The sequence below is a fragment of the Ranitomeya variabilis genome, chromosome 5, assembly GCF_051348905.1.
Source record: "Ranitomeya variabilis isolate aRanVar5 chromosome 5, aRanVar5.hap1, whole genome shotgun sequence".
NCBI classification, from domain to species: Eukaryota; Metazoa; Chordata; class Amphibia; order Anura; family Dendrobatidae; genus Ranitomeya; species Ranitomeya variabilis.
Genome location: NC_135236.1, coordinates 667,514,005 through 667,536,578, shown reverse-complemented (window position 1 = coordinate 667,536,578; position 22,574 = coordinate 667,514,005). Strand labels below are relative to the sequence as shown.

The following is a 22,574-nucleotide window of genomic DNA, read 5'->3' as shown; positions in this document are numbered from 1 at the left end:
ACGCCTGGAGTCCCCCACACTACCACTGCTGCAATGCGGTGGCCTCAAGGCTGCACCCTGATCTCATTTTTCGAGATCTCAAGAAGAGATCTCGAGACGAGATCTTGTTTCCAAGATCTCAATCTGGATGGTCATTTTCAGGGGACTCCAGGCTTTCACAAAATGTCAATGGAGACCCCACACCACTGAACCAGCCTGGGATGGGGATGGGATTTCCCATAGGCCACCGCATTGCAGCAATGGATATGTGGGGCTTTTACAAAATGTCAGCAGAGCCCCCGCACCACCCTGCACCGCCGAACTTGTGCTCCATCCTGGGATGGGATACAGATCAACGCCGGACCACCGAAAAACTCCTGTGACCCTGCTCCACCATCACTGCCAATTTCCCCCCAGTAAGCTAAATTCAGACTGTAAGACGGATCCCTATTTGATGCATTATTTTTTTCCCTATTTTCCTTCTGAGTATTTGTGGTGCGTCTTATGGTCCGGTGCGTCTTATAGTCTGAAAAATATGGTAATACTTGAGCAATGCTGTGTGTACTATAAGAGATCACAGGTTAAAGTCCCTATTGAGGACTTAAAACAAAAAAACTAAGAAATAAAAAGTAGTTTTTTTAAAAATGTATATATAAAAAATCAAATCAACCTTCTTTTCCGGAGTTAAAAATAAAGATATGTAATAAATAAATATATACAGTACAGAGCAAACGTTTGGACACACCTTCTCATTTAAAGATTTTTCTGTATTTTCAGGACTATGAAAATTGTAAATTCCCACTGAAGGCATCAAAACTATGAATTAACACATGTGGAATTATATACTGAACAAAAAAGTGTTAAACAACTGAAATTATGTCTTATAGTCTAGGTTCTTCAAAGTAGACACCTTTTGCTTTGCACCTGACTGCTTTGCACACTCTTGGCATTCTCTTGATGAGCTTCAAGAGGTAGTCACCGGGAATGGTTTTCACTTCACAGGTGTGCCCTGTCAGGTTTAATAAGTGGGATTTCTTGCCTTATAAATGGGGTTGGGACCATCAGTTGTGTTGTGCAGATGTCTGGTGGATACACAGCTGATAGTCCTACTGAATAGACTGTAAGGGTATGTGTCCACGGTCAGGAAACGCTGCGTGTTTGACACTGCGCAGAGCTGCAGCGTCAAACACGCAGCGTCCAGATGTTTGTGATACAAATGAGACAAGAATGTCTGAATGTATGTGTAGATAGTGATTTCATGTATCTATTGCCATTAACTGAGTAAAACAAGACAAAATGGAAGCGGGGAAGTGCCCTCTGAGTGACCTATTTGTATTACATGAGGAGATGTGGCATGAACAACCATGTACGCACGCGAAGCAGCATTCTTGTAGTATGAAGAAAATATTCTCAGAGCGAATAACAAGATAAGCGCGAGATTTGCACAATAACAACTCGTGATCTGCACAATAATAAGAAAAATGCCAGTACGCATGACCAGACTAGATCCAGTTTTAAGTGTATAAAACGAGACGACATCTAGGTGGGGGTAGGGACTTTTCCAGACACTTCAAGTGGACGCACTTTGGTCTGTGATGTAAGCCGGAATTTTTTCCTCCCCCTGCCGATGCCGAGGTCCCCCGGTCAGGAGAAGTGATGCTACAATATCCGGTAATGTATTGATGCTTACTATCTCTATGTATATGTAGCGCCCCCACTGCCGCAGGACCGAGGGGTACCCGGTACCGGGCCTCTGAGTCTCTGCTCTGGGGTTGTCATGGTGGCTAGACCCGGTCCGTGACCCTGCTGAGGGGCGTATAGTAATAGATGTGGATGGTGGTGGTGGTGCGGTGCAGTAAATAACGAGGACACCAGGTTGCAGTCTCTTTACCTCTTTACTGAAGGCTTCTGGGTCCTCAATCCGGAATACGGTTAACAGGGCTGCGCAAGTCCGGCCGGTCCGATGGCACCTCCAGAGTTCCCTTCGCAGGTGGAAATCTGTGCCTTCCTTCTAGCGCTTATGTGTTGTGGTCCTCCCCTGCTGTGCTTACGGGATAGTCCCCACAACTGTTGTGTCTGTTTCTCGTGTTCCCTCACAACTCGATTCTGATGTTCTTCTTCTTCTCGTCCCCCAGATCTTATGGTAGGACGCACCCGTATGACGGGAAGGCTCGGAGCTCTTCCGGGACCCTAGAGTCGCCCCTCTCCACAAGTTGCCCCCTATGTCTGCGTAGGTGATGTAGGTGAGACAGCCAGCCTATAGCTCTCTGCCCTGCCGTTGGTTTGAAGTAATGCTTAGAGCTCTGTACTTCCTCAGCGTTCCGGCCACCGGTTATTTACGCCTAGGTAGGATGTTGCCTCGGTCTAACAGCACGACTCCTACTGGTATTTCTCCCTGTTGCGTTGATCTCGTTTCTCACTCAGCACAATAAATCTTGCTTCTTTTCCTTTCTTAGGGCACCGCCGCTATGAAGTGCAGGCGTGGTCCCGTAGCTTTCTCTCTGTTTGCCAGGTGTTATGGTTCTCAATGGCAAGAGAACATAGCCCAGCAAACATAAGTACTAGCTCTTGGAAGGATGGAAACTAAACTGACCATGAACTAAACCTGCCGCACAACTAACAGTAGCCGGGTAGCGTTGCCTACGTTTTTTATCCCTAGACGCCCAGCGCCGGCCGGAGGACTAACTAATCCTGGCAGAGGAAAATATAGTCCTGGCTCACCTCTAGAGAAATTTCCCCGATAGGCAGACAGAGGCCCCCACATATATTGGCGGTGATTTTAGATGAAATGACAAACGTAGTATGAAAATAGGTTTAGCAAAATTGAGGTCCGCTTACTAGATAGTAGGAAGACAGAAAGGGCACTTTCATGGTCAGCTGAAAACCCTATCAAAATGCCATCCTGAAATTACTTTAAGACTCTAGTATTAACTCATAACATCAGAGTGGCAATTTCAGATCACAAGAGCTTTCCAGACACAGAAACGAAACTACAGCTGTGAACTGGAACAAAATGCAAAAACAAACGAGGACTAAAGTCCAACTTAACTGGGAGTTGTCTAGCAGCAGGAACATGCACAGAAAGGCTTCTGATTACAATGTTGACCGGCATGGAAGTGACAGAGGAGCAAGGTTAAATAGCGACTCCCACATCCTGATGGAAACAGGTGAACAGAGGGGATGATGCACACCAGTTCAATTCCACCAGTGGCCACCGGGGGAGCCCAAAATCCAATTTCACAACAGTACCCCACCGAACCCTCACCAGAACCACCAGGGCGATCAGGATGAGCCCTATGAAAGGCACGGACCAGATCGGAGGCATGAACATCAGAGGCAGTCACCCAAGAATTATCCTCCTGACCGTATCCCTTCCATTTGACCAGATACTGGAGTTTCCGTCTGGAAACACGGGAGTCCAAGATTTTTTCCACAACGTACTCCAACTCGCCCTCAACCAACACCGGAGCAGGAGGCTCAACGGAAGGCACAACCGGTACCTCATACCTGCGCAACAATGACCGATGAAAAACATTATGAATAGAAAAAGATGCAGGGAGGTCCAAACGGAAGGACACAGGGTTAAGAATCTCCAATATCTTGTACGGGCCGATGAACCGAGGCTTAAACTTAGGAGAAGAAACCCTCATAGGGACAAAACGAGAAGACAACCACACCAAGTCCCCAACACAAAGCCGAGGACCAACCCGATGCCGGCGGTTGGCAAAAAGCTGAGTCTTCTCCTGGGACAACTTCAAATTGTCCACTACCTGCCCCCAAATCTGATGCAACCTCTCCACCACAGCATCCACTCCAGGACAATCTGAAGATTCCACCTGACCAGAAGAAAATCGAGGATGAAACCCCGAATTACAGAAAAAAGGAGACACCAAGGTGGCAGAGCTGGCCCGATTATTGAGGGCAAACTCCGCTAAAGGCAAAAAAGCAACCCAATCATCCTGATCTGCAGACACAAAACACCTCAAATATGTCTCCAAGGTCTGATTCGTCCGCTCGGTCTGGCCATTAGTCTGAGGATGGAAAGCAGACGAGAAAGACAAATCTATGCCCATCCTAGCACAGAATGCTCACCAAAATCTAGACACGAATTGGGTTCCTCTGTCAGAAACGATATTCTCCGGAATACCATGCAAACGGACCACATTTTGAAAAAACAGAGGAACCAACTCGGAAGAAGAAGGCAACTTAGGCAGGGGAACCAAATGGACCATCTTAGAGAAACGGTCACACACCACCCAGATGACAGACATCTTCTGAGAAACAGGAAGATCCGAAATAAAATCCATCGAGATGTGCGTCCAGGGCCTCTTCGGGATAGGCAAGGGCAACAACAATCCACTAGCCCGAGAACAACAAGGCTTGGCCCGAGCACAAACGTCACAAGACTGCACAAAGCCTCGCACATCTCGAGACAGGGAAGGCCACCAGAAGGACCTTGCCACCAAATCCCTGGTACCAAAGATTCCAGGATGACCTGTCAACGCAGAAGAATGAACCTCAGAAATGACTTTACTGGTCCAATCATCAGGAACAAACAGTCTACCAGGTGGGCAACGATCAGGTCTATCCGCCTGAAACTCCTGCAAGGCCCGCCGCAGGTCTGGAGAAACGGCAGACAATATCACTCCATCCTTAAGGATACCTGTAGGTTCAGAGTTACCAGGGGAGTCAGGCTCAAAACTCCTAGAAAGGGCATCCGCCTTAACATTCTTAGAACCCGGCAGGTAGGACACCACAAAATTAAACCGAGAGAAAAACAACGACCAGCGCGCCTGTCTAGGATTCAGGCGTCTGGCGGACTCAAGATAAATTAGATTTTTGTGGTCAGTCAATACCACCACCTGATGTCTAGCCCCCTCAAGCCAATGACGCCACTCCTCAAAAGCCCACTTCATGGCCAAAAGCTCCCGATTCCCAACATCATAATTCCGCTCGGCGGGCGAAAATTTACGCGAGAAAAAGGCACAAGGTCTCATCACGGAACAATCGGAACTTCTCTGCGACAAAACTGCCCCAGCTCCGATTTCAGAAGCGTCGACCTCAACCTGAAAAGGAAGAGCAACATCAGGCTGACGCAACACAGGGGCGGAAGAAAAGCGGCGCTTAAGCTCCCGAAAGGCCTCCACAGCAGCAGGGGACCAATCAGCAACATCAGCACCCTTCTTAGTCAAATCAGTCAATGGTTTAACAACATCAGAAAAACCAGCAATAAATCGACGATAAAAGTTAGCAAAGCCCAAAAATTTCTGAAGACTCTTAAGAGAAGAGGGTTGCGTCCAATCACAAATAGCCTGAACCTTGACAGGATCCATCTCGATGGAAGAGGGGGAAAAAATATATCCCAAAAAGGAAATCTTTTGAACCCCAAAAATGCACTTAGAACCCTTCACACACAAGGAATTAGACCGCAAAACCTGAAAAACCCTCCTGACCTGCTGGACATGAGAGTCCCAGTCATCCGAAAAAATCAAAATATCATCCAGATACACAATCATAAATTTATCCAAATAATCACGGAAAATGTCATGCATAAAGGACTGAAAGACTGAAGGGGCATTTGAAAGACCAAAAGGCATCACCAAATACTCAAAGTGGCCCTCGGGCGTATTAAATGCGGTCTTCCACTCATCCCCCTGCTTAATTCGCACCAAATTATACGCCCCACGGAGATCTATCTTAGAGAACCACTTGGCCCCCTTTATGCGAGCAAACAAATCAGTCAGCAGTGGCAACGGATATTGATATTTAACCGTGATTTTATTCAAAAGCCGATAACGATAATCAATACACGGTCTCAAAGAGCCATCTTTCTTAGCCACAAAGAAAAAACCGGCTCCTAAGGGAGATGACGAAGGACGAATATGTCCCTTTTCCAAGGACTCCTTTATATATTCTCGCATAGCAGCATGTTCAGGCACAGACAGATTAAATAAACGACCCTTAGGGTATTTACTACCCGGAATCAAATCTATGGCACAATCGCACTCCCGGTGCGGAGGTAATGAACCAAGCTTAGGTTCTTCAAAAACGTCACGATATTCAGTCAAGAATTCAGGAATCTCAGAGGGAATAGATGATGAAATGGAAACCACAGGTACGTCCCCATGCGTCCCCTTACATCCCCAGCTTAACACAGACATAGCTTTCCAGTCAAGGACTGGGTTATGAGATTGCAGCCATGGCAATCCAAGCACCAACACATCATGTAGGTTATACAGCACAAGAAAGCGAATAATCTCCTGATGATCCGGATTAATCCGCATAGTTACTTGTGTCCAGTATTGTGGTTTATTACTAGCCAATGGGGTGGAGTCAATCCCCTTCAGGGGTATAGGAGTTTCAAGAGGCTCCAAATCATACCCACAGCGTTTGGCAAAGGACCAATCCATAAGACTCAAAGCGGCGCCAGAGTCGACATAGGCATCCGCGGTAATAGATGATAAAGAACAAATCAGGGTCACAGACAGAATAAACTTAGACTGTAAAGTGCCAATTGAAACAGACTTATCAAGCCTCTTAGTACGCTTAGAGCATGCTGATATAACATGAGTTGAATCACCGCAATAGAAGCACAACCCATTTTTTCGTCTTAAATTCTGCCGTTCACTTCTGGAAAGAATTCTATCACATTGCATATTCTCTGGCGTCTTCTCAGTAGACACCGCCAAATGGTGCACAGGTTTGCGCTCCCGCAGACGCCTATCGATCTGGATAGCCATTGTCATGGACTCATTCAGACCCGCAGGCACAGGGAACCCCACCATAACATCCTTAATGGCATCAGAGAGACCCTCTCTGAAATTCGCCGCCAGGGCGCACTCATTCCACTGAGTAAGCACAGCCCATTTACGGAATTTCTGGCAGTATATTTCAGCTTCGTCTTGCCCCTGAGATAGGGACATCAAGGCCTTTTCCGCCTGAAGCTCTAACTGAGGTTCCTCATAAAGCAACCCCAAGGCCAAAAAAAACGCATCCACATTGAGCAACGCAGGATCCCCTGGAGCCAATGCAAAAGCCCAATCCTGAGGGTCGCCCCGGAGCAAGGAAATCACAATCCTGACCTGCTGAGCAGGATCTCCAGCAGAGCGAGATTTCAGGGACAAAAACAACTTGCAATTATTTTTGAAATTTTGAAAGCAAGATCTATTCCCCGAGAAAAATTCAGGCAAAGGAATTCTAGGTTCAGATATAGGAACATGAACAACAAAATCTTGTAAATTTTGAACTTTCGTGGTGAGATTATTCAAACCTGCAGCTAAACTCTGAATATCCATTTTAAACAGGTGAACACAGAGCCATTCCAGGATTAGAAGGAGAGAGAGAGAGAGAAAGGCTGCAATATAGGCAGACTTGCAAGAGATTCTATTACAAGCACACTCAGAACTGAAGGGAAGGGGGAAAAAAAAAAAAAAAAATCTTCAGCAGACTTCTCTTTTCTCTCCTTTCTCTGTCAATTAATTTAACCCTTTTGGGCCGGTCAAACTGTTATGGTTCTCAATGGCAAGAGAACATAGCCCAGCAAACATAAGTACTAGCTCTTGGAAGGATGGAAACTAAACTGACCATGAACTAAACCTGCCGCACAACTAACAGTAGCCGGGTAGCGTTGCCTACGTTTTTTATCCCTAGACGCCCAGCGCCGGCCGGAGGACTAACTAATCCTGGCAGAGGAAAATATAGTCCTGGCTCACCTCTAGAGAAATTTCCCCGATAGGCAGACAGAGGCCCCCACATATATTGGCGGTGATTTTAGATGAAATGACAAACGTAGTATGAAAATAGGTTTAGCAAAATTGAGGTCCGCTTACTAGATAGTAGGAAGACAGAAAGGGCACTTTCATGGTCAGCTGAAAACCCTATCAAAATACCATCCTGAAATTACTTTAAGACTCTAGTATTAACTCATAACATCAGAGTGGCAATTTCAGATCACAAGAGCTTTCCAGACACAGAAACGAAACTACAGCTGTGAACTGGAACAAAATGCAAAAACAAACGAGGACTAAAGTCCAACTTAACTGGGAGTTGTCTAGCAGCAGGAACATGCACAGAAAGGCTTCTGATTACAATGTTGACCGGCATGGAAGTGACAGAGGAGCAAGGTTAAATAGCGACTCCCACATCCTGATGGAAACAGGTGAACAGAGGGGATGATGCACACCAGTTCAATTCCACCAGTGGCCACCGGGGGAGCCCAAAATCCAATTTCACAACAGCCAGGCCTCTGTCAGGATCCCACCCCTGACAGGGACCCTACCAAATCTTCCCCTACAACACCCTCTGCCTCAAGGTGTTGCCTGGTTCCAACCCAGTCAGCGTTCTCTCTAACTTCCTGCCTAACCCCCAGTTTTACCAGACTGTGAGGAGTGGCCTAATGAATAGTACCCTTAGCTCCCCCTGGAGGCCAGACTGTGAAATGTATTGGTGTATGTGATACCTGGTCAGATGAACTCCTTCAGTGCCATCAGACGTACCATAGCCCCCCTTAGCGGCGGAGCCACAGTACTGCAACGACCAGGACTCTGGGGCGCTGCACTCCCCCCCGGTTAAATGCAGTACTCCTGGACTGGGAAGAAAACAATACACGTCAGCAAAAAGACTTACAATTTCGAAAATGCAAGTACAAGTCAACTTTTTAACAGAGCTTCCCTTTATGGGAGGTGAGGACTCTTGAACGTTACAAACATGGTTAAATACTTTTTAAATAACTTTACTATAAATAACTTTTCTTACCCAACCGGGTATTCTACTAAGTGCAAAATTTTGAACATTAATCCAACTTTGCCTTTAAGGACGTACTCGCTAAATCCACTAAAGACCTTCTTATATCACATATAAGGCTAATTAACTTTTACGCATTCTCCTACTTTAAGTCTGCAGGACCGCCTGTCCTAACTGCTCCAGACCTACTGCCTCTCCTTTCTGTTACAGGACCGCTCCTTTCCGCCCGAGCCTACTGTCCTTCCACTACTATACACAGTATAGAACATATCATTTTTCTTTCAGTTTAAGATCACTGAGCCATCTCTATATGGCTCCTAGGAGGACTCACTACTAACCCCTACGGGTTCACTTCCTGTCCTCATTCTTCTATTAACATTATTGAACATTTCTTACAATCAACTAGTTAGTTACGTTTAACTTTCACATATCAACATCATCAATACTTTCTTTTCAAGACATTATTGCCATTCAACCATCTTAAGGCAACACTGTTCATAAGTGCAGGATGTGAACATCCCCTTTAAGAGGGGACCAAGTCTCTATGAGGTAGTGCAACTTCTCAAGCCGCAAGTCCGTATGCAGCAAGGACTCCAGTGCAAGTTCCAAGAACCGTATCTTCGCAAAGAGTCCGTCTTTTATATAAAACCAGTAGAGAGCACCTTTAAGAAGGTGCAAACTATATACAAGGAGTTTGTATCATGCATTGTTCATGATTCAGCAGTTCTTGATAACTGGTGCAAAAACGTAGAAAACAAACAAAAACAATAGGGATCCCTGGTCAACAAAGGGATCCCTTTAAGAGTTAACCCTGGACGGGTTTTAGCAGCAAAATAGCAGAGGAAAACAATGAACTATGTACAATCATTAAAGCATTTTTGCTTACTCTGATGGTGGCTGTGCAGGGGGTGGTCTTCTTCCAGGCCTCACCCGGCCAACGGGTCGCGTTGGTGCAGCAAGGACCGGTCCTGGCTCCAGCAGTGACAGGATCCCTCGTCGGGATGCCCTCCTTGCTTGTGGGCGAGCGCGACCCAGAGGCACGCAGTGGACCCGGACCTCCTGAGGTTCCGCGGGGACGGGCTCCGGCACGTTCCCTGCAGATGGCTCGTCCTCCGGCGTCCCGGCAGCAGCCTGGAGGGCGACGCACCGCTGGACGCCTCGAGCTATCCAGCCAGTCTCGCCAGTTTCCCTCCTCCACCGGGTGTAGGTCACTGCATCGCCAGGCTCCAGATCGGAATCGTACCTTCCCCCGCAGGGCTCCACTTCTTCCTGATCCACACGGACCTGCAGTGGCTCCCCGATCTCCTGGATAACTCCCCTTCCTTTCCGGGAGTTAAAGGATATTACTACACCCCAGTGTGACAGTGGAACCTCCTCAACGCTCCTCAGATCGACCTGGGCTGCCGGTTGGGGCCTCTTCCGCCACGCTGTCATCAGGCGCTGCAGGTGCTCCGCCTCCGGCAGGATCCTCAGGCCCTGTGCCTGCAGCTCACACTCCGCCGCGGCCGGGATAAAAGAAGCGGGGGACACCGGAGACAGGCGGACCTCCGTAGGTTGGCCCAGCTGAGCGATCACACGGGCATCGGCTTCCAGGCGGCAGGCTATCTGCCGGGCCTCGGCTGCAGCCACACACTCCTCGGACATCGGCCATGGGGGTCGGCCTATCGGTAGCTCCGCCAGGGTCAATTCCCGCAACGATGGCGTGTCCGGGGCTGTGTCGGGTTGTACAGCCTCTTGCTGAGTCGGGTCATTCCCACGCGGTGCTTCCGGCGTCGCCATTTTCGCTTCCTCTTTGGTGTCCTCTTCCCGCGGTCTCTTTCGTGGGCAGCCCCGTCTCCATGGTCTCCATCCTCCAAAGAGAATGAGGAGGCGGACCTCGGCTGCTGACGGACACGTCCTCAGGACACAGAAATATTTAGACTGGGCGGCCATGGTCGTTCGCGCTCTCCAGCTTGTCTACGCCCACTCCACGCCCTTCTTCTTCTCCTGCGCTCTCCTCAGCGCTGTAATGGCGGCGGATTTTGGCGGCAAGTGGCACAGCACAGTCTTTGCAATAAAGTACAGTCCAAGCACAGTAAATCACAGTTCCAAGGCACACATGACCCGATTCTCCAGGCTGAAGTAGATCCTGTTCGTGACGCCAAGTTTGCAGCGCCCCCACTGCCGCAGGGCCGAGGGGTACCCGGTACCAGGCCTCTGAGTCTCTGCTCTGGAGTTATCACGGTGGCTAGACCCGGTCCGTGACCCTGCTGAGGGGCGCCCAATGAAAGGTGGTGGTATGGTGCTGATGTTATGGTGCGGTGTAGTGCCGGTCGCAGTCAATAACGAGGACACCAGGTTGCAGTCTCTTTACCTCTTTACTGAAGGCTTCTGGGTCCTCAATCCGGAATACGGTTAACAGGGCTGCGCAAGTCCGGCCGGTCCGATGGCACCTCCAGAGTTCCCTTCGCAGGTGGAAATCTGTGCCTTCCTTCTAGCGCTTATGTGTTGTGGTCCTCCCCTGCTGTGCTTACGGGATAGCCCCCACAACTGTTGCGTCTGTTTCTCGTGTTCCCTCACAACTCGATTCTGATGTTCTTCTTCTTCTTCTTCTTTAGGACGCACCCGTATGACGGGAAGGCTCGGAGCTCTTCCGGGACCCTAGAGTCGCCCCTCTCCACAAGTTGCCCCCTATGTCTGCGTAGGTGATGTAGGTGAGACAGCCAGCCTATAGCTCTCTGCCCTGCCATTGGTTTGAAGTAATGCTTAGAGCTCTGTACTTCCTCGGCGTTCCGGCCACCGGTTATTTACGCCTCAGTAGGATGTTGCCTCGGTCTAACAGCACGACTCCTACTGGTATTTCTCCCTGTTGCGTTGATCTCGTTTCTCACTCAGCACAATAAATCTCGCTTCTTTTCCTTTCTTAGGGCACCGCCGCTATGAAGTGCAGACGCGGTCCCGTAGCTTTCTCTCTGTTTGCCAGGCCTCTGTCAGGATCCCACCCCTGACAGGGACCCTACCGAATCTTCCCCTACAACACCCTCTGCCACAAGGTGTTGCCTGGTTCCAACCCAGTCAGCGTTCTCTCTAACTTCCTGCCTAACCCCCAGTTTTACCAGACTGTGAGGAGTGGCCTAATGAATAGTACCCTTAGCTCCCCCTGGAGGCCAGACTGTGAAATGTATTGGTGTATGTGATACCTGGTCAGATGAACTCCTTCAGTGCCATCAGACGTACCATAGCCCCCCTTAGCGGCGGAGCCACAGTACTGCAACGACCAGGACTCTGGGGCGCTGCACTTATATAGTTGTATAATAAAGATATTGATCATTGCATGTCAGAACTTTTGAACTAATCTTGTGCCAAAGGTCAAAATAAATCTTTTTAATCACAATTAATAAATTTTATAATCTTGTTTTACCGAAAAAGACTTTTGTCTGTGCCTAATTAGTATATTAGTGAGCGCTTCGTAAGTAAGGTGTAAACACCTCTTCATTTATGACTCGGTAAGACATAAATTGGCGTAGTCGGCAGGATTTTATGAAAGTAAGGTTTTTGGGTTTTTTTGCTAAAAAGAATTTTGTGATAGATAATAGATGGATTTTTGTAAGTTTGATTGTCTAGACAAAGGAAATTGTTAAGTTGCTAGAAGATTGTTTCTTTTTGGCACAAAGCCAATTTTTAGAAATCCTTATAACTTTTTGTCTGAACATAATTTTAAAATTCTGTTTTTATCAAAGTGATATGTTTTGATTGATAATTCTTCGTGCAAAAAATCAGAATTTGGCATTTTGCCAAAAAAATGTTTAAAAAGCGTAAGGAAAAAGCTGAAGAAGTTGTCGAGGTTCTCGGCTGGACTGCAGCCCCGTACAACATTTTGGCACAGCAATTGGTAAATTCGGGTCTGGCGGAGCAATGGTCAAGTAAGCTCAAGGGAAGTGAACCCACTGATGTTGTTGAAGTACTCAGGGGGGTCCCCGCAAAGGCGGGTGATGCAGTGTCGCTTGGGCGACGTGCATGGAACTAAGTGAACCCCATGATGTTGTTAATGTACTCATGGGGATCCCTGCAAAGGCAGGTGATGCAGTTAACCCCTCGATGTTGTTAAGTTACTCGAGGGTGTCCCTGCCAAGGCAGGTGATGCAGTGTCTCTATTGGGTGTTGGCCACCGCCTATAGAGCAGTTCACAAGAAGAACTCTCTGTTGTTGAAAAAAATTATCTTAAGCTGAACAGAGATTAACTGAATCTGAAGGAAGACGGGTAGTGCTGGAATGCAGTAAAAAAAAATTTACTAAAGGATAAATTGGAACACTATCAGGGTGTAGCAGAAAAAGCTGCCATCAAAGTTGCTCAAAATAAATACCGTAAACGAAAAGGAAAAATCAATAAGGAAAAAGTATATAAAAGTATAGCCGCTGCATCTGTAAATTGGGACCCGGATAAATGGGACGGGGATGTGTGGGATACCTCATCATCAGACGATTGGGAGGACCCACCAGCTCCTGTTATTGATCCTCCAAAAGGTTCATCAAAATTAAAAGCTAATCCTATTCAAAGGCGTATGGAACGTACGGAAAATGAAATAATCCGGGAGCAAGCCCGTGATGCAGCTGGTCACCTTCAATTTGGAGATGACGGACAGTCCATTATGGTGGAACGAGGTGTTCCCCATACTTGAACCAGGATCTCAACTGAGGATTATACTCAAAATGAAGTAGATAGCATCTTAACCCAGTTTAAACAAAAACCTGGAGAAACAGAAATTGCATGGTTGGTTAGGATGCATGATTATGAAGGTCCAGGATGAATGAGTTGTGGATATGTCTATATGTGGTTTGGCCGGACGCGGTCAGAATCAGCTTATTCAAGTTATGTAGTGATGTGCCTGTATAGAGAAACTGTTTTTAATTCCGAGAGGATGAATGTTTTATAGAGATTAAGTCTGAAAACTGCTGCATTCTGTTTCTGTGTGTGTGAGGTACCAAGCTCTTATCTCAGTGCCGTGTACCAGATGGGAGGAGGGAAGCGAGCCCCTGCGCGACTTGTTTGTGATTCCTCATGTCTGTGCTGTGGGCCAGCAATCTCTCTCCTGGATCTGTCCATACCTCTGGGTAAAAGGCTGCGAACACGGTTCAAAGAATCCACATCGCCAGTGAGTTTTGTGTCTTGTCTGTTTATGTCCGTATGAGAGTTGAATAATAGAGAAATAAGATCTCATCTGTAATATCTGTCAATATATTAATTGGTTGTGTATTTGTATAAGTGTGTAATACAGAGCTGGGATAGACTGTGCAGTGTTGTTATTTTGGTCATTTTGGATTGGCAGTACATTATATGAAGCTGTATTTTGTATAAGGCTGTGGTTTTTGTTGTTTGGCCTTAAAGTGCTTTCAGAGTGTCAGTGGACACTGCTGCAGTTTTATTTCTATAGAGGTAATGTGTTAATTCCAAAGTGCAAAATAGGCAGGCTGTGTGAGCCTTGTATGTATGTATGTATGTATGTCAATGAGACATTATTCAACTCAGTCTGAGCTGAATTAGGTGGAGTGATTGAGGTAAGGGATTTTCTTCTTGTAAAAATCAACTGAAAAGTGAAAGGAAAAAAAGAGAAAAAACAATCCCTGAATGCAGGGCCGTATTTGCCACTAGGCACTCGAGGGCACGTGCCTAGGGCGGCGGCATTGCGGGGGGCGGCACCTGAGCAAGTTTTTTTTTTTTTTTTTAAGTCCCGGGTGACGGGTCACAAACGCGACCGCCCCGCCCCGCCCCCGAGTCCCACCCACCCTCCTTGAAGAAGATACTCACCGTCACCCTGCTCCAGCGATGCCGGCTCTCAGCATCTATAGCGCGTCCTGAGTGAGCGGTCACGTGATACCACATGACCGCTCACTCAGGAAGAACTCGCACAAGTGTGACTGGGGCGCTCTGGCCACTCTCTCCAGCCACGAGCCGGTGCGGGGCCTGCCCTTCGCCAACGTGTTCTCCGTGAGTGACGGTCGGCGGGGCCAGAGCGTCGGCGTGCTGTACTTCTACCTGACCACCATGGAGATCTCCGTGCAGGACCTGCAGGTGAGCGGCCGCCGCCGAGGTGACGTCATGGCTTTCCCGGGAGGCCCGAGTGTGCTGTCAGCTCAGGAGGGGTTAAATGACTTTCTAGGTCTGCTGTTATTGCAGTCCGATAATCCGGAATATTCGATAATCCGGACGAGCAGGAGGCGGTGTAGCAGGGCGCGTTACTGGTGACAGTGGTAACATGATATTCCCTGCAGCGGCGGGAGGAGAAGCGTTATCAGCGCCGGCCTGCAGGGGGCGCCGCTTATCTCACACTGTGCAGCGAAGAAGGCGCTGCGGCGGGACAGAGCCAGAGGGAGGATGTCGGCGCAGCGTGTGGGACAGCTGACAGGTGAGTATGAGGGGCGGGGGGATGAAGGAGTTAGGTAAGCCGCCCGAGCCATGCAAGATGGGAGAAGGAGCGGGGGAGGGGGTGGAGAGATGAGCCATGCATACTGGGGAGTATGAGCCATGCATACAGGGGGGGGGGAATTAAGAGCTATGAGCCATGCATACAGGGGGGGGGGAATTAAGAGCCATCAGCCATGCATACAGGGGGGGGATTAAGAGCCATCAGCCATGCATACAGGGGGGGGGGAATTATGAGCCATGCATACAGGGGAATATGAGCCATCAGCCATGCATACAGGGGGGGGGAATTATGGGCCATGCATACAGGGGAATATGAGCCATCAGCCATGCATACAGGGGGGGGAATTATGATCCATCAGCCATGCATACAGGGGGGGGGGAATTATGAGCCATGCATGATACAGGGGAATATGAGCCATCAACCATGCATAGGGGGGGGGGGAATGATGGGCCATGCATACAGGGGGGGGAGAGATGAGCCATGCATACAGGGGGGAGGTGGAATATGAGCCATGCATACGGGGGGGGGGGGGAATATGAGCCATGCATACAGGAGGGGGGTCATTATACAGTATGGAGAAGAGAACTGTGTGTGGCCATTATACAGTAAGGAGCATCATGTGTGGCCGTTATACAGTGTGGAGCATCATGTATGGCCAATGGCCATTATACAGTATGGAGCATCATGTGTGGCCATTATACAGTAAGGAGCATCATGTGTGGCCGTTATACAGTGTGGAGCATCATGTGTGGCCAATGGCCATTATACAGTATGGAGCATCATGTGTGGCCAATGGCCATTATACAGTATGGAGCATCATGTGTGGCCAATGGCCATTATACAGTATGGAGCATCACGTGTGGCCATTATACAGTATGGAGCATCACGTGTGGCCATTATACAGTATGGAGCATCATTTGTGGCCATTATACAGTATGGAGCACTATGTGTGGCCATTATACAGTATGGAGCATCACGTGTGGCCATTATACAGTATGGAGCATCATTTGTGGCCATTATACAGTATGGAGCATCATGTGTGGTCATTATACAGTATGGAGCTCTGTGGCCATATTGTTTCGTTTATAATTATTGTATATAAAACAGTGTGATCAGCAGTGTTAAATGGTTGTGGTTGGGACGTGGATATAGGTGTGACTAGTTGTGAAATGGGTGTGGTCAGAGGCGTGGCCTAAAATTTTCCGCGGCGCGCTACGCGCGCCACACACTTTCTCCCTCCTTCCCTTCTTCAAAAGTTGGGAGGTATGGTACCACATTTGCCAGATCATGGCAAGTGCCACAAATCCCATAGGGAATGAATGAGGCCAAACGCAGTGTTGCTGTAAGTGATCCGTTATGTGGCACATGCAGAAATACTGCCCGATCTGCTGCAAAAGGCGACTTTCACATCAGCGATTCTTGCTAAAGTCACTGCCGATAGTGTCATGCTCACCAATGGGGGAGGCAGCACTAAAAGTGCCTAGGGCAGCAGAAACTCTAAATACGGCCCTGCCTGAATGAGCATTTATGAATGAGTGATCACATAAGTATCATTACTTATCTAACTGTTGTTGAAGGTCCAAGGACCGCCCAAGTGGTGAAATTTTTAGGAATTCAATGGAACAAAGGACATAGGGAAATCTTGCCTAAAGCTAGACAGAAAATAATCAGTTTTCCAGTTCCTAGATCTAAACAGGAAACTCAATCATACATTGGGTTATTTGGATTCTGGAGGCAGCACATTCCCCATTTCGGACAACTGTTGTCCCCATTGTATAAGGTAATTTGGAAAAAAAAAATATGAGTTCCACTGGGGAGAGGAGCAACAAGTTGCTTTTGAAATGGTAAAAGAAGCTATTCAACAGGCCGTAGATTTATGGCCAATGACACCCGGAGGGGTGGAACTACACGTGTCTGTATAAAATATGTATGCAAATTGGTCTCTGTGGCAGAAGCAACAAGGGATTCTGGAATCGCAAGCTACCTGATGCAGGGGAGAAATACACTCCCTTTGAACAACAATTGCTAGCCTGCTACTGGGCACTAGTGGAAACAGAACAGCTAACACTAGGCCATGAAGTGTTACTAAGACCGGCAATACCTATAATGCAATGGGTTTTGTCCAACCCAAAAACCAACAGAGTAGGACATGCTCAAGAACAAAGTATCATTAAGTGGAAATGGTACATTTCAGAGAGAGCTAAGAAAGGAGAAACCGGGATCGCTGTTCTCCATGAGAAACTAGCTGATGTGGGGGAAAATGAATCGTCTCCCATAAAACCCACTGTTCTGGAGGAATCCCCAGTGAAATGGGGAAAATCATATGAAGATCTTACTGCTGAACAACAACAGCATGCCTGGTTTACTGATGGTTCTGCCAGATATGTGTGGCGCCCCTAGGGGTATTTGCCACAAAAATAGTTATTGACACCAAATACAAATATTAAAATAGCAAGACTGCACTACCATCTCCGGCCAGAAGGGGGAGCTCCAGAGACTCCCCTTGATCTATTCTGGTCTGAGAGAGGGACTGGCAGTTGGGCTGAGGAGCTGAAAGTGAGAGGTCGTATAACTGAACTCCTAACAGCCCTATGACGGATTATAGGCCCGTAATACCCATAGTAGGAAAAGAGGAATAGAGAAAAAGGACATTGTGAGAACCGGGTAGCAATAATTTCTACCCAGAATAGGTGCAGAGACGGATACCGGATCCGTGGCTATATTCATTATATATAATACAGCAACCGGAAGGGAGGTGATATCAGCTTCACCAGGGTAAGACGCAGCAACAGACACAGAGTTCAGCAGTACTCCCAGAGGGGGTAAGCCGACAAAAAAGGACTCAGGTTGTCCGTCGAACCAGAGCACAGAAGAGACAGATTGGGTCGGCAGCCAGTTCACACACAGCAGCAGGGCCATACAGAAACTGCGCATAATAAGAGGTGGAAATCCTGACAGGGTCAAAGTAATCCAGAGTTCTTAAACAGACTCCGGTGACAGTATTGGTTGTAAATCCCTTTTGTTGAAGTAAACTGGTTATACGTTTCAGCGCCTCAGTCTTTCATTTGGACAATAGCCATCGATCCAGGATCGGGGTCATCACAGCTGAGAGGACCTGCTGCTGATCAAGTAAGTGTCTGTTCCTTCATGATATCCCTTACATTGTGCATCGCCTGAGGCCACAGCACCGGGTCAAGCCACTAGTGACATCCCCCTCAAGAGACAGACCTCATTGATCTGGTGCTGGGTACCTCGGTCTCCCGGGCGTCACATATGTCAATGGCAAAAGACAATGGAAAAGTGTGGCATATAATCCCAAATTGGAAAAACATATAAAAATGGAAGGTCATGGTAAGAGCAGTCAATATGCGGAATTGTATGCAATTTTCTTAGCTCTGAGTTTTGAGCAAGGACATGAATGTCACTTGTATACAGACTCTTGGTCAGTAGCAAATGGACTAGCCACCTGGATGATGGGGTGGAAAAAATATGGGTGGCTTATCCATGGAAAAGTATATGCAAAGAGAAAAAAAAAAAAAAAAAATTGCGGCAGCACTCACCAGGTGGCGTGGTTCATTCCTTTATTGAAGATACGAATTCCATTAGAGTAAATGCACGGCTCGGGGGAGTGCGGACATGGTGGAAGTGAGCAGGGAAGGACAACAGCTGTTTCGCGCTATACCAGCGCTTCTACAGGTCTAGCAAACTGGGAAGTGATGTCGGCCTAAGAAGGTGAGTCACAGATGGATCCTCCTACTATCAGCCTGCATTCACAACACAGTATTGCATGGTACACCTTGTGCAAAACATAAATAAATAAGTGACTACATATTCTAAGTGAATCATACATTAGATAAAAACAAATACAGAGACAATAATCATACCTAAATACCAACACTAGAAACAGTAAGCGGACTAACCATAGGAAAAAACTTGTTGTTATCCTATTAATAATTCATGACTCAGTATTATAATGGACTCAATTTTTTATAATTTATAGTACGACAAAAAGAGACAAAAAATAATAATGATGACAATTTGACTATTTAAAAAAAAAAAAAACCTGATGCAAAAAAAGTAAAAAAAGTCCTCCCTTACGGTGGATGAGTTAATTTGGCTATTATAAATAATACAACAACATGACATTAGATCATTCAGAGGCGGGCGTTCTTACCTAATCACTTAGAGAATAACAAAGATTAACGGAACACAACAAATCAGAGGAAGGACAAGTGGGATGGAGCAAACCGCACTGATCATAAAAAAACAGACATATCAGTTCTTTCATTAAAACCGGCAGCCCCTGCCGCCTGTGCCTGCAAGATCCACCACGCTTCTCGTCTCAGGAGAAGTCTATGGAGATCCCCTCCTTGTGCGGGTAATTTAACTCTCTCTATCCCTGCAAACATGAGAACGTCAGACCTCCCATCATGTGTGTCCCTGATGTGATTTATGAGGCGGGGTACCCCTTTGCCTGTACGGATGGACCTAAGGTGCTCCCTAAAGCGTACGAACATCTGGCGTTTAGTTTTTCCTATGTAATATCTCTTGCATGGACAGAACACGGCATACACCACATAATCCGTCCTGCAAGAGATAAATTGTTGGACCTTGTGTTGTATCGGTCCCACATTCAGAACTTGCCCAGTGAGGTGACTACTGCAGAAATTGCAATGGCCAATCGGAAGTTGCCTTTAGGAGACAACTGTTCCAACCAATTAGACCTTGCATCTGACAGACGATTCCGGACCAGCACATCTCTAATCCGAGTGCTACGTCTATTTGAAATTAGAGGGCCCCCTTGAACCCTCCCTGAAAGATCCTTATCACGTTCTAGAATATGCCAGTGTCTACGGAAGGAGGCACGTATTGCTGAGTCTAAAGGGCCGTATCTGAAAAAGAAATTAAACCGGGGTTCATTTATTTTTTTAGGTTGTGGAACATCACGTACCCGATTACGAGCATCCTCCAAGAGAGCATTAGGGTAGCCTCTATCTCATAACCTTTGGCATAGCTCAGCTGACTGTCGTTCGAAACCTTCTTGTGTATTATTTATTCTCCGTGTACGGAGAAGCTGGCTATAGGGCAGAGCACGTTTAGTGTGGACAGGGTGATAACTATTATAGTGCAGTAGGGCATTGGAGGCAGTCGGTTTTCGGTAAATGGATGTACAGATCTCACCTTCATGAATTGTGACAGACACATCCAAAAATTCTAATTTTTCCCTCCCAAAAACGGAGGTAAAACGCATCCCCATGTTATTGGTGACATTCAGATAGTCTACAAATTCTCCAAAGGCTTCTTCAGTCCCGTCCCACACCAGGAAGACATCATCAACATAACGTAAATAAAGTCTAATGTGTTTTAGGAAGACATTCCTTGCGGAATAAACAAAATCCTCCTCGAAAACCGCCAAATATAAATTGGCGAAAGTACATGCAACCGGGGTCCCCATGGCAGTCCCGGTGGTCTGGAGATACCAATTCTCCAAGAAAGTAAAGGCATTGTGAGTGAGGATGAAAGTTAACCCCTCACACACAAAATCAATGAAGGTGTCACTCCTATCAGTCGTGTGTAGAACACGTTGGATGGTGTCAACCCCCAAACGCTGCGGAATGCTGGTGTAAAGATTGACCACATCAATGGACGCCATGGAGAACCCCGGCTGCCAAGTAAAGTCACGAATGTACTTCAAAAATGAGTTGGTGTCCCTGGTGTAGGAAGGGACCGACCGAAGCAAGGGATGCAAAAGCCATTCTAAATACTGGGAGAGTGGTTCGGTAAGGGATCCCACCCCTGACACAATTGGTCTACAGGGGGGTTGAGAAATTGATTTGTGTACCTTGTGGAGGTAATACCAGTATGGTTTAGTGGGAAACTGTGGAAATAGCTTTTCTGCTTTTTTCTGAGTTATAATTCTATTTTCAACCGAAATCCTAAGAAAGGATTGTAGTTCACTATCCATGGAAAAGAAGTTTGGGGGAAAGAGGTGTGGGAGAGTGTGGGAGAGTATTGAGGAAATAATACAAACCACGCCTACCACTGTTTTTCATGTTGATGCACATGTACCTGCTGATTCACTTGAACGTTTGTTTAATTCCGAAGCAGATAGAGCAGCTGCCATTCGACAAACAACAGCGGAAACCGATAAAGCAAAAGAAACATGGCTTCACGGTACGGCCGTTTGGGCACATCAGAAAAGTGGACACCTGGGAGAAAAAGCCACTTACAGGTGGGCCCAGGAAAGAGGAGTTCCCCTCACCATGGACATAATGAAACAAATTATTGCACAGTGTCCTGTTTGTCAACATTCCCAAAGGAGAGAGGTGCCACACACAGTAATGGGACACATAGGGAGGGGGCAATTACCTGCACAAATTTGGCAAATGGACTTTATAGGGCCACTATCAGAAAGCAGAGGGTGTAAGTATGTCTGTACCGCAGTAGACACATACTCAGGCCTGATGGTAGGTTTCCCATGCAAGGCAGCCACACAATGGAGTACATTGAGTACTTTAGAAATCATAACACAGTATTATGGGGTCCCACTACAAGTACAGACAGATAATGGGTATATCACATGCCTTATTACCCTCAAGCAGCAGGGTTAGTAGAGAGAATGAATGGGTTACTAAAGGTCACCCTAAAAAAGTTGAACCAATCTGATACTTCATTTGGGCAATGGAGGGATAATCTAAGTGATGCCCTCCAGATAATAAACAATAGGCCCATAACTGATTCCATGACTCCTCTGATGAGGATGCTGACACCCAATCTCAGAATACATGAAGCACATGTAGTAGAGACTATTATCTACTGGAAAATACATGAAGAGGCCAGGATCCCTGAAAGGGCAACACCCCTGTCAGCCGGACTGGATTTGAGTGCACTAGATGTAACAGTCATTCCTTCAGGTAAGGTGGTTCCAATTTCCACTGGATTGGGTTGTCAGATCCCTAAAGGTCACTATGGTCAGATTGCTACTCGTTCCAGTTTTGCATTAAAAGGGGCCATAGTGGTGGGAGGAATTATTGATGCAGATTATCAAGGAGAGATTAAAGTATTGATGTTAAATTTGGGAACAGAGCCATTGATCATTGAGAAAAAACAGAAAATGGCTCAGATGTTATTAATACCCGTAAACTTATCTCTGGGGGAAGAAGGTCATGCCCCCACTGAATTAACTGTAAGAGGAGATAAAGGTTTTGGCTCCTCTGAAGTAACTAATGTTGGAGCTAAAATTTGGGTACAAAATGCTCAAGGACCGCCCTCAGAAGCTGAGGTAATTGCAGTAGGCAGGGACCGCACCTTGCTGATCATGAGGCCAGGTGTAGAAAAATGGGAGTATATCCCACAGGAAAAAATGTTATTTGCGGGAATAAAAGTGTTATGTTCTGATTTCTGCAGATTTCCTTCCTAATCGTATGTGGAATCCTTGGAGGCGTATTT

The 22,574-nt window shown here is 46.9% G+C and overlaps 1 long non-coding RNA gene across 1 annotated transcript; it reads left to right on the top strand.

Moving 5' to 3' along the window:
• The first annotated feature begins 1,633 nt into the window (after positions 1-1,633).
• Positions 1,634-22,574, top strand: LOC143774023 (uncharacterized). The gene is made up of 3 exons (XR_013215461.1): positions 1,634-1,650; positions 21,231-21,357; positions 22,533-22,574. It is a non-coding gene; the product is annotated as an uncharacterized LOC143774023 (long non-coding RNA).